The 18,214-nt window shown below is 46.9% G+C and overlaps 1 protein-coding gene across 4 annotated transcripts in view; it reads left to right on the top strand.

Annotated features, from left to right (window-relative positions):
- Window positions 1-18,214, top strand: part of ANKS1B (ankyrin repeat and sterile alpha motif domain containing 1B) — a 753,819-nt gene that overhangs the window by 151,876 nt on the left and 583,729 nt on the right. The gene's annotated exons all lie outside the window — the stretch shown is intronic.

Below are 18,214 nucleotides of genomic sequence, written 5' to 3'. Positions count from 1 at the left end.
GTATAGTTACATAGTTAGTTACTTAGTTTAAAAAAAAAAATTCGCCTCAGGCTTGTCTCCCGTTGAGACACTCTCCCCTACCATTTCTAATTCACGATGCCAGGGGTTTCAGGATTCAAAAGGTGTGTTTCCTGTCAGGACTCCATGCCAAGGTCAGATGTGCACTCACGTTGTGTAAAATGCCTCAGAGAAACTCACGTCCCCGCAAAGTGCCTCCATTGCATGAGCCTCAAGTCTAGGGCTCGGCGCAACGGACCTGTGGCTTAAAATGCTGCTGATGGAAAAATCCCTACAGCTGCTTTCGGAGATGGGGAAAGGTAAACCGGCTCCCACATGCTCCCCAGCGAGATCTGAATCAGTTGGGGGCATTGCTTCACCCTCCCTGGAGTGGAGGAAAGAAGCACAACAGTCTCAGAGGAGAGACTTTAACAAGGTTAGGGGCTCTCCCACGAGATCCCTACCCTCTGTGCTGACAGCGCCAAAGGCAGGCGCCTCAGCCTTTTCTAACACCTCAGCCGCAGCTCTGACAGAGCGCAGAGGCAGGGACCTGACCTCCCGTGCCGGGAAGGTTCCCGTGGCACCGGTCCCCTCAGCACTGACAACGGATGCGGTGCCGACAGCATGCTCCTCCTCGGCACCGAAAATGGACACGGTGCCGACAGCGTGCTCCTCCTTGGCACCGAGAAGAATGTTGGCACTGAGCCTGTCTTCCACCCAGGCACCAGCAGCGAACCCCCTGCAGGGCACCTCCAAGCGGTCCGCGGCACCGCTGTCAGTTTCACTTTCTCTCGATAATGCACTAGAGCACAGAGCAGGCTCAGCGTAGCCCAGAGAGCAGGAGCAACAGTTTCTCACTCAACGTGACCTCTCAGTGCCACCTGAGCCTAACTCTCCGCTCCTAGGTACACAGGGCTCACTTTTTGAACAGCCGCTCTCTCCACCTGAACTGGCTACCTTTACTGACAGCAAGCTTGATTTACAGCAGCAGGCGGAGTTCTCGTCTCCTGCTTCTCCTCCTCCACCGGAACCTTTCCCACATCAGGTCACAGCTCAAGGCCACCAGCCTCAGTTTCCCTACTTCACCCCCCTGTCGGCGGCACCTGGGTTCTCCTACCCTATGCCTTGGCCTCAGTGGTACCCTTGGCCACATCCTCCTACCAATCATCCTCCTTCTATGCCTTAATCTCCAGCTCTGTCCACTTTTAGGGCGCCTGAGCACCCTTTTGAGACTGCGAGCTACGCACCATATCCTGACTCACCGACCCCTAACTCTCCATCAGCCCCGGACGGAGCCCTCTTCCCTCCGCCTCCACAGAACGTGGACGACTGTAAACAATTTCAAGAACTTTTCAGGAGGATGGCACTCAGTCAAGATATCCCCTTAGAAGAGGTTCAGGAGACACAACACAGACTCCTCAGAATCCTTCAACTGTCTGTGCCCTCAAAGATCGCGCTCCCTATAAACGAAGCACTCCTGGAACCAGCTGACACTCTCTGGCAAACCCCAGCTTCTTTAGTACCAACTTGCAAAAAGGCAGAACGTAAATACTATGTCCCGCTAACTTCCTATTTTCTCATCCACCACTGAACTCTCTTGTCATGGATGCAGTCGCACAGAGGACGAAACAGTCAAAATATCGGCCCACCCCGCAAGACAAGGACCTTAGACGCCTGGACGTCTTGGGTCGCAAGGTTTATTTGTCTTCCAGTCTACAATTCAGAATTGCAAACTATTCTGACCTCCTCGCCAGCTACGACTTTGATAATTACAATAAACTGTTTGAATTTGCCTCCTACATTCCAGAGGATAGGAGAGCAGACTTCAAATCAGTCCTGACTGAGGGCCAACTGATTTACAGAACGGCCCTACAGGCATCTCTAGACACGGCGGACACAGCAGCCCGTACTACTGCAACTGCTGTGGTTATGCGCAGATCTTCATGGCTCTCTGCATCCGGCATCCCTAAAGAACTGCAGACCAAAGTGGAGGACCTCCCCTTTGATAGGGACAAACTTTTCTCCAAAAAACCTGATGAACTCCTTCACACCATGAAAGATTCTAGAGCGACACTGCACACCCTGGGCATTCACCCATCTCTTCCCAGGAGACAACGATACCAACCCTATCAAAGACTATGCACACAACGGTATTATCGTCCTCAACCCAGACCATACGACATAACTAGGAATCACGCTAGACCCCCTAAGCGCAGACAAAATCAAACTCAAGCAACGATCTCCCGTCCATCGGGGAATAAACAACAATTTTGAAATGTTGGTCGAGGGTCTGCACGACCACCCCTTGATTCCACCGCCTACTTGCTCATTTGGCCACCGCCTCCAGAGTTTCCAACATGCCTGGCAGCGGATTATACAGGACCGCTGGGTCCTCGAAATAGTTCAGTCCGGTTACTCTATCCCATTTATATCCTACCCTCCTACCCTTATCCCTTCCCTGTCGCTCTTCAGGGACCCTTCCCACGAGCACTTACTTCGCACAGAAGTGGCGCACCTTCTACAACTAGGTGCAGTGGAACCTATGCCGACACAACATCAAGGAAACGGTTTCTACTCCCATTACTCTCTGATTCAGAAAAGGACCAGGGGATGGAGGCCTATACTAGATCTAAGCCGACTGAACAAATTCGTGAGGATACAAAAATTCAAGATGGTCACACTGGGCACAATAATACCTGCACTGGATCAAGGGGACTGGTTCACAGTCCTCGACCTACAGGACACTTATTTTCATATATCAATTCATCCAGCTCACAGACACTTCCTACAATTCACAATCGGTCACAACCATTATCAATACAGAGTTCTTCCTTTCGGACTCTCCACAGCGCCGAGGGGGAGGGCGGAGGAGAGCGCGCCGGGGCCCCTTTCAACTGTGGGCCCGGCGCCATGGCGCCACTGGTGCCATTATAAATCCGGTATTGCCACTTCAAGCTACCCGTTTCGCCATCTCCCTCTTTCACAGCCTAGGCCTCCAAATAAACATCCAAAAATCCACCCTGACACCTACACAACAGATCGAGTTCATCGGAGCTCATCTCGACTCAATCCAGAGCAGGGCCTCGCTCCCATATCACAGATTCCTCACTATCACACAGCTCATACACACGCTCTCTATTCGTCCCAGGACACAGGCAAGAATCTGTCTACAGCTCCTTGGTCACATGGCAGCCACCACATTCGTGGTTCAGTATGCCAGGCTACACATGAGATGTCTTCAGGGCTGGTTCAATTCCAATTTCAAACCCAACAGACACACTTTAGGGACGCTGCTAACTCCTCCTCCCAATGTTATAGCTTCCCTACATTGGTGGACAAGACCAGAAAACCTCTGCACGGGGGTTTCCTTCCAGCAACGATCCCCAATGCTCATGCTCACCACGGACGCTTCCCTAATCGGTTGTGGAGTGCATCTAGCGGGACGCAGAGCACAAGGCCGGTAGTCCACATCAGAGACGCACCTACACATAAATCTCTTAGAGCTCAGAGCAATGAGGCGAGCATGCCTTCACTTTCTTCCCCTCCTAAAGAACAAACCTATTCGGATCTTAACAGACAACATAGCATGTATGTACTACATCAACAGACAAGGGGGATCCCGATCACATTCCCTTTGAATGGACTATGGAATTGGTGCATACAACATCAAATACAAATCATTGCTTCCTACCTACCAGGCTGCCACAACACTACTGCCGACGCACTCAGCAGGCACTTCTCGACAGAATACGAATGGGAGCTGCACCCTGCAATACTTCAACAGCTCTTCTCCCTCTGAGGCACCCCGTCAATAGACCTCTTTGCCACAACCCAGAATCGAAAATGTCCCCTGTTTTGCTCCAGAGCGGAACTCAGGACTGCATCCCTAGGAGACGCGTTCCTCATCCCATGGAACAACTCTCTCCTGTACGCCTTCCCACCAATCCCTCTGCTACACAGGGTTCTTCGGAAGATCGTAGACGACAAGGCCCGGGTCATCCTTATTGCCCTGGCTTGGCCGAGACAGACGTGGTATCCCTACCTACTCCGCATGTCCTCCCGTCATCCACGGGCTCTCCCCAACAGGCCAGATCTCCTTTCCCAGGACAATGGATGGGTTCTTCACCCCCAGCTCCAAAAGCTCCACCTCACAGCCTGGTTCCTTCATGGTTCCAAACCCATGAACTAGCCTGTTCCGAGCAAGTCCGATATGTCCTCCTGCACAGTAGAAAAGACTCCACTCATAAAACTTACCTGCAGAAGTGGAAGCGTTTTGCCCTCTGGTGCTCACGTAATCACTTAATGCCAAATATGGTGACTCTCCCTAACATTCTAGGCTACCTCCTGAAACTAAAACAGGACGGACTTTCGCTCAGCTCCATTGAAGTGCACCTGGCAGCGCTTACCACCTTCCATGACCTATTAGAAGGTTATTCACTCTTTACCCACCCCACCATAAAACCTGAAATTTACCCAACGGCGGCTACATGGAATCTTAACCTTGTTCTTCACACTCTCATGAAACCTCCATTCGAGCCCTTGGCTACCTCCTCTCTTCTCCATATGTCCATGAAGGTAGCTTTCTTCAGTTGCAATAACATCGGCAAGGAGAGTAGGTGAAATAAGCGCCCTGATGGCCCATCCTCCCTACACAATCTTCTCCAAAGACAAAGTCACTCTGAGACCACATCCTAAATTTCTCCTAAGGTGGTATCTACCTTCCACCTCAACCAACCTATATACTTACCTACTTTCTATCCCAAATCTCACAAGACTCCGCACGAGGCAACCCTGCATACTCTCGACATCAGGTGACCAATCGCCTTTTATTTAGACAGGACTAAGCCATTTTGTAAGTCCCCACGACTCTTTGTCTCCATTACCGAAAGGTACGGCTATCTCTAAACAACGTCTGTCCAAGTGGATCTCTGACTGAATCAGATCCTGTTACTGAACGCAAAATATTCAACCGCCCAAAGTCATTAGAACTCATCCCATTCGAGCTATGTCGACATCTGTTGCCTTCTTACATAATGTACCCATTCCTGACATCTGCAAAGCGGCTACATGGTCATCTGAACACACATTTGCCAAACACTATGCTCTCACGCAAGACACTACGGCAGACACCATAGTAGGCCATACAGTACTATCTACAGTACTCACTGCCGCATCTCCAAAGTCCCACCAACCATAGTTGCTACACATTCACCTAGAGTGGAGCACCCACAGGGACAGCACTCGAAGAAGAAGAGAAAGTTACTCACCTTGCAGTAACTGAAGTTCTTCCTCCCCTCTACTTCAGAGTACTAGTATGATTCTCCACAGTAGAGAAGGAACTGAGGAGGGTGCGGGATGCACGCACTCAGGAAGATTCTAATGAGCCAGGAGATACCAACTGAGTGCGTGCGTCCCGACCAGGCACTGCTACCGAAAATCTCCGATCAACGGCGCCGGGACGCACCGTCACCTAGAGTGGAGCACCCACAGGGACACACATCTCGAAGAACTTCAGTTACTGCAAGGTGAGTAACTTTCTCTTCTGCAGCGGTCATATGTAGATCATCCTTGCTGCAGTCTTCTGGTCTTTCCTATGAAGTACAGAGTACTATTCAAGACTTGATATTTGAGGGTCCTTCTCTGTTCTTGGACTGGAGGAACAGCAAGCTCTATGGACTTAACAACTCTAGAGTCACCCTGAAGTTCTTAGGTCTGTACACTCCTGCCCCAGTCAGGAAACACTATCAGCCACAGCAGACTCACCGTTTTTTTTGCTGATCCTTCTCAGCGGGATCTATCAAAAAAGAGATCATAGGGTAATAGGTGTAGGCCTCCCGCTCCTGCTGCTTCAGCTCTGGCTCTGGGCCCCTGAAGACACCTGGGAACTGCAAAGCAGCCATTTTGATGGGCCAGTCAGGATTGGCAAACCAGTTTTCATATGTTCAGACCCAAACCTCTCATTTTTTCAAATCGTCTGTCCCACTTCCACAGTGCTTGGTCTTTGGAATCCGTGGGGCTTTCCCCACCCTCCAGATCATATTTCAGGCACTCCTATTCAGTGGCATCAGAAAGGCATGTGGCACCAACCCACTGGGCAGCACCCACTACTGACACCAGTATTGAGCCGGGTACTGGACTCCAAGAGCCAGTTCAGGACCATTAAGATCAAGAAAGGGAGGAAGATCATCTGCAGCCAGTGATGGCCTCTTCCTCCTCATCTGACAAGGCAGTCTCAGGAGGGGCATGCTGCCTCCACCAGAAGACTATAAGGGCACCAAGAATTGTTAAAGAGGTTTGTGTTAAGTCTGTGCATATTAATGGAGGAAGTAAAAGAATCCTCTCACTGCTTGGTCAATATTTTAGCCACTACAGGTCCTTCCAGAGTGGCCCTACCTTTCAGTGAGGCCATTATGGACCCAGTTAAGAGGCTGTGGCAGACCCCTGCATCCCTTCCCCCAACTTCAAAAAGGGCTGAGTGCAAGTATGTACCCACCCAACGTTATGTATTCCTTTACTCCCATCTCTCCGTTTCATCATCTGCTGCCAATGAGAATGAAAGGCAATGGCATTAGGGCACAATGCTAAAATCAAAAGACTCAAAGAAGTTAGATCTGTTTGGTAGGAAAGTTTTATTCTACCCAGGGTTGCAGCTCAGGATTGCAAACCATCATGCACTTTTGGGCAGGTATGATTTTAATGTATGAGACTCCATGCTAAAATTTAAAGGCATGCTCCCAGAAGAGGCTAAGCAGGAGTTCTCCTTGCTAGTGGATGAGGGATAATTGGTGGCAAGGTCCTTGCTGCAAGCTGCTCTGGATGCTGCTGACTCAGCTGCTATGTCCATGGCTTCGGCAATGGCCATCCATAGGAGCTCCTGATTGCAGTCCTCTGGGCTCCTCAGGAGGTCCAACAGACTGTGCAAGACATGCCCTTTGAGGGATCCTCGCTTTTTTCGGAGCATACAGATGCTAAGCTCCATGATTAAAAGGCTCGAGGGCAAGCCTAAAGTCCCTTGATTGTACACCCCAGGCCCTTCCAGGAAGAACTTCTGTCCTCAGCAACCCCTCTGGTATTCTGCTCCAGCTGTTTGTGAAAACTTGAAGAGAAAGAAGAGTAGAGATTATTGCTATAGACCACCTCCTCCTTCTACCTCTGCATCGATGCCTGCCACACCTAGAAATTCAAGGGTTTCTAAGCAGGTGTTCTGAAGGGCTAGTCAAGGATGCTGTATTAGTTCCCAGGATACCAGGCCCCATTTTTCCTTTGTTTGCAAACCACCTTTCCTGTTTCCTTAGTGGTTGGTCCCGTATTACCACGGACTGTTGGGTATTGAGCACAGTAGAAGTAGATACACCCTCCATTTTATTTCCGTCTCTCCTTACCACCTCCCTCCCCCCCATCCCTGTTCAAGAACCTGTCTCATGAAGAACTTCAGGTCCAGGAGGTTCAATCTCTTCTTCAGGTGGGAGCCATCGAGGAGGTTCTGCAGAATTTTAGACAGAAGGGTTTCTACTCCCGTTATTTCCTAATCCAGAAAGCTAAGGGAGATCTCAGACCTATTTTAGACCTGCGTCAGCTCAACAAATATCTCAAAAAGATAAGTTTTACATGGTCACCCTGGCACCCATTCATCAGTCTCTGGATCCTGGAGTCTGGTATGTTGCCCTCCATTTAAGAGACACCTACTTTAATGTGTCAATATACCAAGGGCATAGAAAGTTCCTCAGATTCGTAGTGACACACTCACATTACCAGTTCATGGTGCTTCCATTTGACCTATCTGCAGCAACTTGGGTGTTCATAAAATGTATAGCCATGGTAGCAGTGTTCCTCAGGAGATTTAGGAGTGCAGATCTACCCTGAAATGGATGACTGTCTAGTCAAGGGCTGGTCAAAAGCTCAGGTTATATCCAGTGTTCAACTCATTCAATCAACCTTCAAGGCTTTAGGCTTACTGATCAATGCAGACAAGTCTAACCTTAGCCTGGTGCAAAGGATAGTGTTCATAGGGGCTGTCTGGGACTCTATCCAGGCCAGAGCATTCCTCCCAGAGTCGAGATTGCAATCTATTTGATCTCTCATATCAGACTTCAAGATTCATCCAATCACAACTGCCTGAAACCATATGAGTCTCTGTGATGATCTCTGCTCGGGGGTTGGTTGGCAGGATAGCATCTCCTAGTGGTTATGGCTTAGGCCCATTACTTGCAGGGGCGGGTTTTGGTAGGGGACCCCGGGCCCTCCCACCCCATTCGACTCCAACCCAGGGCCCTTTGAGGGCTATCAGTGATCTGACAGCTGGGGATATTTATGGTCTCCCTCACTGGGCCACTTCCTATCACCTTCCCTTTCCCCAATCCTCCCACCGCAATTGTTCAAGAGCTGCTGTCTGGGTTAAGGTGGTATGAATGGTATTCGCTCATCACAAGGCACCTTCTGGTGGCTGTGTGTAGCATGGGTAGCTCTTCTTCTTTCTCAGATGGCACTGCTTTCTCCCGCAGTATGGCCCACCCTCCTGGGCCAGATCAGTCCTATGGCTTTCCCTCATGGGGGTAGTACAAGAAAAATAAAGAGCATTAATAAAGTCTGGAGTTTGTATGAGAGGGACAGGGGAATTCTTCCCTCTCAGGCTTTTTCTGTAGTAGGTCCTCCCTTCCATCAGGGTGGGACCTTTGCGCAGTTGTCTTAGGAAGAAATTCTGCCTTTCCTCAGCTGTTCTCTGCTGGAGTTGCAGGTTGCAGGTCTGCTCTCTTCCCTGGTCTGCCACCAAATGAGCTTATCCCCTGCCTTTTTAACTCCTCCTCCAGTTAGTGCATTTCCTACAGGTGTGGTGGGGACAGGGCTGGCTGAGCCCAGAGCAGTTGCTTAACCCCTTGTTGCCCAGTGTGGGGTTTGTACACCCCATCACAGGCTCCTAAGACATATGGCCTTGTGCACATATGTAGTACAATTCGCAAGGCTGCACCTCAGACCCCTTCAGACACAGCTGGCCTCAGTGTACTCACCACTGTGCTCATGGTACCTTTGTGGGTTCTAATTTTGCTGAATTGGTGGTTGGATCATCTCAAAGTTTGTATGGGCATTCTCTTCCTCCACCCTCAACCATCAATGACTCTGGTCTCAAATGTGCTGGCTCTAGAGTGGGGAGCTCACCTGGAACCCCTCCGAACTCAGGGACTTTGATTCTCGACAGAGCTCCCTCTTCATATCAACATCAGAGAGCTCAGGGTGATTAATCTTGCCTATCAGGCTTTCCTACCTCATATCAGGGGGAGAAAACTGTTTGTCCTTACAGATATCACAGCAATGTTTTACCTCAATGGGCAGGGAGGAGCTCAATCATTCCTCCTGTGTCCGGAAGCAGTTCACCTTTGGGAATTTTGCATAGCCCATTCAGTCAACCTCGAGGCTTCTTACCTTCCAGTGGTGCAGAACAAGCTAGCAGACTGCCTGAGAAGGTCATTTTCCAGTCATGGTAAGTGGTCTCTTGGTCCATATGTAGGCAGATGCATTTTCCCCAAATAGACCTATTTGTGAACAAATGCAACAGAAAATGCCACCAATTCTGCTCCCTCACGACCACAGTGCAGGCTCCATCACAGATGCCTTCCTGCTACTCTGGACTGGAATGCTTTACTATGCTTTCCCCCCAATTCCACTCCTACAGAGAGTGCTACTAAAGATCAAGCGAGAACATGCCTGGGTTATATTTGTAGCCACAGTGTGGTCCCGCCAACACTGGTTCTACACTCTACTGGATTTCTCAGTGGCAACTCCCATCTCACTCCCGTTGCACCCAGATTTGATCTCTCAGGACCATGGTTGGCTGCTCCACCCAAACCTGCAATCCATTCATTTAACAGCCTAGAAGCTTCATGGTTAAATCCCAAAGAACAGGCTTCATTGGAGCAAGTTTGCCAGTTCTCACTGAGCAGCAGAAAGCCCTCCACCAGAACTACCTATTTGTCAAAATGGAAGCTGTTGTGAATCTGAGCTAGTCAAACCAGAATCTCACTGATGCATTTGTCTATCCAACAAATACTGCTGCACCTGAAACAGCAAGGCGTAGCAATTTCCTCTATCAAGGTTCACCTGGTAGCAATATCAGCTTTCCACCCTCACGTGGATAACTGTTTTGTAGACAAATAGAGTCCTGGAACGATTGTACCCTCAATTAAGGAAGCCCGTTCCCTCTTGGGAATTGAACTGGTTTTATCTAAACTTATGAGACTACTATTTGAGCCATTAGCAACATGCTCCTTACTACACCTTTCATAGAAGGTGGTTTCCTAATTGCTATCACTTAGGCGAGAAGGGTCTCTGAGCTGCATGCTTTCACATCCAAACCACTGTACACTGTCTTCTTTAAAGACTTATTCTCTCATCCGAGTTTTCTCTCCAAGATAATTTCAAATTTTCATAACAATCAATCAATATACTTATCTGTGTTTTATCCAAAACCTCAGACAAATAGAGATAAGCAATGGCTACACACATTGAATGTTAGATGACCACTGGCATTCTATATAGACATTATCAAAACATTTCGGCAGCTCACCCAACTGTTGGTGGCTGTAGCGGACAGAATGAAAGGTTACCTCTTGGGTAACTTTTTGTATCTGTGCTTGTTATGAACTGGAAGGTGGTTCACTACCAGAAAGCAAGGTGCTCACTTCCAAGGTGGCAAGCATCTTCAATGGCATTCCTAGCGCAGATTCCTCCCCTGGACATCTGTAAAGCAGCAACCTGGTTGTCAGTGCACACTTTCTCCTCCCTTTAGGCCGTCACCCAATACTGAAGAGATGCTGCCAAATTTGGTCAAGCTGTACTACAGTCTGTGTGTACATGAACTCCAATCCCTTCACATATTTAACTGATTGGGAGTCACCAAGAGTGGAATGCACATCCACAATCATTTAAAGAAGAAAAAACGGTCACTAACCTTTTGTAACTGTTGTTCTTCGAAGTGTGTTATTCATGTCCATTCCATGACCTGCCCTGCTACCCCCTACATCAGAGTTTCCAGAAAGAAGGAACTGAGGGGTTGGTTGGGCCCTTTATCCCGGTGACAGTGGCGTGTGGCAGCAGAGGACACTTGAACCGCCCCTATGGGTATCATTGAGGGAAAAAATTCCAGCATGCACACCAAGAGTGAAATGGACATGTGCAACACATCTCAAAGAAGAACAGTCACTAAAGGTTAGTAACCATTTTTTTCCACGTGGCCTCTGAGGGAAGGTGTTTTATTCCCAATATTTCCTAATTCCAAAAGTGAAGGGGTGTGTGTGTGTCTAAGACCAATTTTAGATCTGTATCAACTCAACACATTCTTAAAAAGGATAATGTTTGCATGGTCACTCTAGCTTCTATTATCCCTTCCCTGGATCCTGGGGACTAGTATGCTGCCCTTGACTTAAAAGATGCCTACTTCCATGTGGCAACCAATTAAGTTCACAGGAAGTACCACTGACTTCTGGCAAATCAAAACCATTACCAGTGCACTGTACTACCTTTCAGCCTGTTTTTACAAAGGTCATGGCAGTAGTAGCTGCATTCCTTCGAAGAGCAGGAGTGCAGGTTTACCCCTACCTAGATGACTGGCTTGTCAAGGTCTGGTCCAAATGGCAAGTGCAGAGCAGTGTTGCTGTGATGCAGTTAACATTCAATGCTCTGTGTTACTCAACACAGAGAAATCTCTTCTGTCCCCAGTCCAGAGGATAGAGGTATAGGAGCTGTACTGGACTCAGCTTAAGCCAGGGTCTTTCTTTCACACTCCAGGTTCCAGGCAATTTGTTCAATTGTCATTGGTTTGAAGGCTCACCTGGTCACAACAGCATGCTGGGTCATATGGCCTCTTGAACTTACATGGTTCAATATGCCAGACCACAACTCTGCAGGGCTGGCTGGCATCAGCCTACTCTCCAAGCTGCCATCAATTTGACTCTGTGGTAAGAGTGGCCTCTCATGTCCACACCTCCCTAGATTGGTGGACACATCAACCCACTGTATATGTAGATATTCCATTTGCCCGCCCACAACCGACTCTCATGCTAGTGGCAGATGCTTCAGCCCTGGGATGGGAAGTCCACCTTGGTTCTCTAAAGATGTAGGTTCTATGGTCCTCAGAGGTCTTAGCTTTATACATCATTGTAAGAGAACTGAAAGCTGTCAGACTGGCTTGCCAGGTATTTCTATCACAGATCAGGGAAAGCAGCCTGTTAGTCCTCACAGACAATGTGGCGGAAATGTTTTACCTTGATAAGCAGGGGAGAGCCTGCTTTTCTCCATTCTGTCAAGAAGTGACTCTACTCTGGGAGCTCTCAATTGCCCACTCAATATATCTAGAAGCATCTTACCTGCCAGGCATACAGAATGACCTAACAGACTACCTGAGCAGATCGTTTATGAGTTATCACAAGTGCTCTCTTCGCCTGGTTGTGGCCAGATACATCTTGGGTTTTTCCCCAAGTAGACCTATGCGACAAAGTCCAACAGAAAGTGCCATCAGTTCTGCTCCCTATGGGGCCACAGTCTGGGTTCCCTGACAGATGCTTTTTTACTGGTGTGGTCAGTCATGATCCTCTAAGCTTTTCCACCAATCCCACTCATTCATAGAGTATTGCCAAAAATAAGACAGGACTAGGCCAGAGTCAGACTTGTAGCCCCAGCAGGAGCCCAACAGCACTGGTTCTCCACTCTCCTGATGCTGTCAGTCAAACCTCCAATCACTTCCACTGGACTTGGACCATAATCTCCCAGGATCATGGTTGCCTTCTCCACTCAAGCCTGCAATCCCTTCAGTTAACAGCATGGATGCTCCATGGCTAGATACTAGAGAGCAGGCTTGCCTGAAAGGCATTAAAGACATCCTACTAAATAGTAGAAAGCCTTCTACAAGAGCGACTTACCTTACTAAATGGAGCATTTCTCCATCTGGGCTCATCAATATGGGGTATTAACATCCAGTTCTTCAGTTCAACATATTCTGGATTACTTGTTATACCTGAAACACCAACATTTGGCAATTAGTTCTATCAAGGTACATCTGGCTGCTATTTTGTCCTAAGGTGGACAATTGCTTTATTTTTTCCAATGTCCATAAGATTTTTAAAGGGCTTAATCAAATTATACACTCATGTACAAGACCCCATTCCCCTTTGGGTTCTAAACTTAGTATTGTCAAGACTTATGAGTCCCCCATTTGAACTGTTGGATACCTGCTCTCTGATGCTTCTACCAATGAAGGTGGCTTTTCTGGTAGCTCAGCCAGAAGTGTGGGAGAGCTGCGGCCATTAATGTCAGGACCTCTATATACAATCTTCTTTAAGGATGAGGTTTGCCTACATTCTCATCAGAAGTTCCTCCCAAAGGTGGTTTCCTCTTTCCACATCAACTAGCTAATTTAAGAACATCAGAATGGCCATACCGGGTCAGACCAAAGGTCCATCCAGTCCAGTATCCTGTCTACCGACAGTGGCCAATGCCAGGTGCCCCAGAGGGAGTGAACCTAACAGGTAATGATCAAGTAATCTCTCTCCTGCCATCCATCTCCACCCTCTGACAAACAGAGGCTAGGGACACCATTCCTTACCCATCCTGGCTAATAGCCATTCATGGACTTAACCTCCATGCATTTATCTAGTTCTATTTTAAACCCTGTTATAGTCCTAGCCTTCACAACCTCCTCAGGCAAGGAGTTCCACAGGTTGACTGGGCACTGTGTGAAGAACTTCCTTTTATTTGTTTTAAACCTGCTGCCCATTAATTTCATTTGGTGGCCCCTAGTTCTTATATTATGGGAACAAGTAAATAACTTTTCTGTATTCACTTTCTCCACACCACTCATGATTTTATATACCTCTCATACCCCCCCTTAGTCTCCTCTTTTCCAAGCTGAAAAGTGCTAGCCTCTTTAATCTCTCCTCATATGGGACCCGTTCCAAACCCCTAATCATTTTAGTTGCCCTTCTCTGAACCTTTTCTAATGCCAGTATATCTTTTTTGAGATGAGGAGACCACATCTATACGCAGTATTCAAGATGTGGGTGTACTATGGATTTATATAAGGGCAACAAGATATTCTCCGTCTTATTCTCTATCCCTTTTTTAATGATTCCTAACATCCTGTTTGCTTTTTTGACTGCCGCTGCACACTGTGTGGACGTTTTCAGAGAACTATCCAGGATGACTCCAAGATCTCTTTCCTGATTAGTTGTAGCTAAATTAGCCCCCATCATATTATATATATAGTTGGGGTTATTTTTTCCAATGTGCATTACTTTACATTTATCCACATTAAATTTCATTTGCCATTTTGTTGCCCAATCACTTAGGGTATGTCTATACTACCCACTGGATCGGCATGTAGTGTTCGATGTATCGGGGATCGATTTATCGCATCTCATCTGGGTGCGATAAATCGATCCGCGAATTGACGCCCGTACTCCACCTCGGCAGGTGGAGTAAGCGGAGTCGACGGGGGAGCCGCAGCAGTTGACTAGCCGCCGTGAGAATGGCAAGGTAAGTTGAACTAAGATACTTCGACTTCAGCTACGCGAATAGCGTAGCTGAAGTTGCGTATCTTAGTTCGAACCCCCCCGCTAGTGTAGTCCAGGCCTTAGTTTTGTGAGATCTTTTTGAAGTTCTTCACAGTCTGCTTTGGTCTTAACTATCTTGACCAGTTTAGTATCATCTGCAAACTTTGCCACCTCACTGTTTATCCCTTTCTCCAGATCATTTATGAATAGGATTGGTCCTAGGACTGACCCTTGGGGAACACCACTAGTTACCCCTATCCATTCTGAAAATTTACCATTTATTCCTACCCTTTGTTCCCGGTCTTTTAACCAGTTCTCAGTCCATGAAAGGATCTTCCCTCTTATCCCATGACAACTTAATTTACGTAAGAGTCTTTGGTGAGGGACCTTGTCAAGGCTTTCTGGAAATCTAAGTACACTATGTCCACTGGATTCCCCCTTGTCCACATGTTTGTTGACCCCTTCAAAGAACTCTAATAGATTAGTAAGACATGATTTCCCTTTACAGAAACCATGTTGACTTTTGCCCAACAATTTATGTCCTTCTATGTGTCTGACAATTTTATTCTTTACTCTTGTTTCAACTAATTTGCCCAGTACTGATGTTAGACTTACTGGTCTGTAATTGCTGGGATCACTTCTAGAGCCCTTTTTAAATATCGGCGTTACATTAGCTATCTTCCAGTCATTGGGTACAGAAGCTGATTTAAAGGACAGGTTACAAACCATAGTTAATAGTTCCGCAATTTCACATTTGAGTTCTTTCAGAACTCTTGGGTGAATGCCATCTGGTCCCGGTGACTTGTTACTGTTACTGTTAAGTTTATCAGTTAATTCCAAAACCTCCTCTAGTGACACTTCAATCTGTGACAATTCCTCAGATTTGTCACCTACAAAGGACGGCTCAGGGTTGGGAATCTCCCTAACATCCTCAGCTGTGAAGACTGAAGCAAAGAATTCATTTAGTTTCTATTGGAATGAAAGGCAGTCAGGAGTGCCTGTCTTCATTTTCAGCTTCTCATTACAGGAAAGTCTATCAAAATCATGTCAGACAATGTAGCCTGCAAGTTTTATATTAACAGGCAAGGCAGAGCAAGATCCACCTCTCTGTGTGTCAAAGCAGTAAAGATATGGAATTGGTGCATAGTCCATCACATTCACATTTCAGCAATATACCTTCCCAGAGTGCAAAACTCCCCTGGCCAGTGTTCTCAGCTGGCACTTCTCCCAGGACTACAAATGGGAATTGGATCCATGAATACTGGATGATATATTTTGAACAAGTGGACCTCTTCGCCACTGCCACAAACAGGAAGTGCCATCTGTTCTGTTCAAGAGGGGATTGAGACCCCCATTTCCTGGGGGATGCCTTCCTTTTATCTTGGTTGAAGGGTCTGTATTACATGTTTCCCCCAATGCCTCTAATTTTAAGGGTGATGAACAAGATCAGGCAGGATAAAGCCAGGGTTATCCTAATAGTCGTAACATGGCCAAGACAAACATGGTACCCTTACTTGTTTAAATTGTCTCCTTGTCTGGCAATCAATCTTCTGTGCATCCCTTGTCTCCTCTACCAGGATGTCAGCCAAGTACTTCATCCCAACCTATACATTCTCAGTTTCCAGGTGTGGCTCCTCAGTGGTTTGCAGGGATAGAATCTACCTGTTCTGAAGAGGTACAGCAGGTATTTTTAAACAGCAGAAAAGAAGTTACCCATAATATTTACTTTCAGAAGTGGAAAAGATTTAACTATTAGTGTGAAAATCAGCAACTTGCACCTGAATCTTCTTCACTTTCACTTATCCTGGATTAGCTGCTACAACTGAATAAAACAGGTTTATCAAGTAGCTTAATCAAGGTTCATTTGGCTGTGATAACAGTTTTTCATTCTCTAGTGGAAGGGTTCTCAGTGTTTTCTCACCTTACAACTGTAAGATTCATTAGAGGACTGAAGAACCTCTTCCCTTAAGTAAAGACTCCCACTTCAGTTTGTTATCTTAATCTAGTTCTCAGAGGTTTCACAAGACCCCCATTTGAACCAATGGCAATCTGTTTCTTACTGAACCTGTCTGGGAAGATTGCCTTGTTAATATCCATTACATCAGCTCTCAGAGTTAGAGAAATCAGGGTGTTGATAGCTGATCCTCCCTTACGGTATTCTTTAAGGACAGAGTTTCCCTATGTCCACACCCTAAATTCCTACCTAAGGAGTCTCCTAGACTATTTATCTCCATTGTGGACAGATCTAAGGGATCCACTATTTCTACACAGAGACTATCAAGATGGATTTCAGAGTGTATTATCACTTGTTATGTTTCACACTGTGATGGTCTTCACTTGGTCAGGCCTTAGGCCCTTTGATATGCAGAGGGAGGGTTTGGTAGGGGAGCCTGGGCCTCCCACTCCATCAGGCTCTGGCCCAGGGCCCTGTGAAGGCGACAGGCAGGTCTAACACCCAGGAGCACCTTAAAGCTGCCCTCCCTGTGCCACTTCCTACCATCCCCTATTGTCCAAAGTTCACAATCTGTAACAGGAGGCTGTGAAGGGGGACAGCTGATCACTTGGCACCTCTGAACATCCGGGCATGGCATAGTAGTTCTCTCCCTCTTGGGGTGGTGGCTGCCTTCTCTCATGCCCTGGCCCTACAGCCATATCAGTTCCAAGTCTCTCCGCTACTGGGGTATTCCATAAACAAAACACAGGAGGCCAACACTTGATTAGTAGATGGGGCGGGGGAGGAATGCCTCCCTCTCTGGGCATAACAGAAGCAGGTCGTCTCTTCCATCAGGGAGGGACCTTCAGGCAGTTGTTGAGGGGAGAGCTTCTGTCTTCCCTCAGCCCTTTTCTCACAAGCTGCAAGTTAGATATCCTTTCTCTTCCCTGGTCTGACCACAAGTGAGCTTTTCTGCTCCCTTTTAACTCCTCCTCCAGTTTGTGCATCTCTTGCCAGTGTGACAGGGCAGGGCAGGCTGAGCCCAGAGCAGCCCTTAACTCCTTGTTGCCCACTGCAGGGTTTGTATACCCCATCACACCCTCATTCTATAAAGAAAGGGGAACATATGACAGTCCAGCTAGTCAAGAGAGTTTATAAATGTCAACCAGGAAACATACACTTGTAAAAATCTTCAAAGAATTCTGAAAGATAAGATGCTTTACTTGGCGTATATTATTTCCTTGCTAAGCCCAGTCTTTGCCTCAGAGGGTTACTTTTAATGTTGGGTTTTATTATTTATATTATTATTGTTGTTGTTGTTGTTATTACTAAATTTCATAACCAGGCTAAATTAATATGTTGCTGACAATGGATTTTAAATAGCTTGGGAAGATTTCACTGTCAAGGAAATAAGCCATTATTGATTTACAGAATAACTGCCCACATTACAAGTGAGATGCCAGTGAGTTAACTTCTTGTGGTTCTCTTCTATATGTTACAATATGTGTAATTATCTCCTCTTGTTATTAGTGTATCTGCATAAGCAGATAACATGAAACCAAAAGGGTGAGGAGTCAAAATATCTTTGTCTAAACTAAGTCTAAACTATCTTTGTCTAAACTGAATCACTTAGAAAAATGAAGTCATGTAGCACAAGTTAACTTATTATGTATTGTTCTTATTTAATATTTGTATTACAATAGCACAGAGAGGCCCCATTCAGGATCAGTATCTCATTGTGCTAGGC

Source organism: Emys orbicularis, chromosome 1 (genome assembly GCF_028017835.1).
Source record: "Emys orbicularis isolate rEmyOrb1 chromosome 1, rEmyOrb1.hap1, whole genome shotgun sequence".
In the NCBI taxonomy this organism is placed as follows: Eukaryota; Metazoa; Chordata; order Testudines; family Emydidae; genus Emys; species Emys orbicularis.
This window is presented reverse-complemented; position numbering and strand designations above follow the sequence as displayed.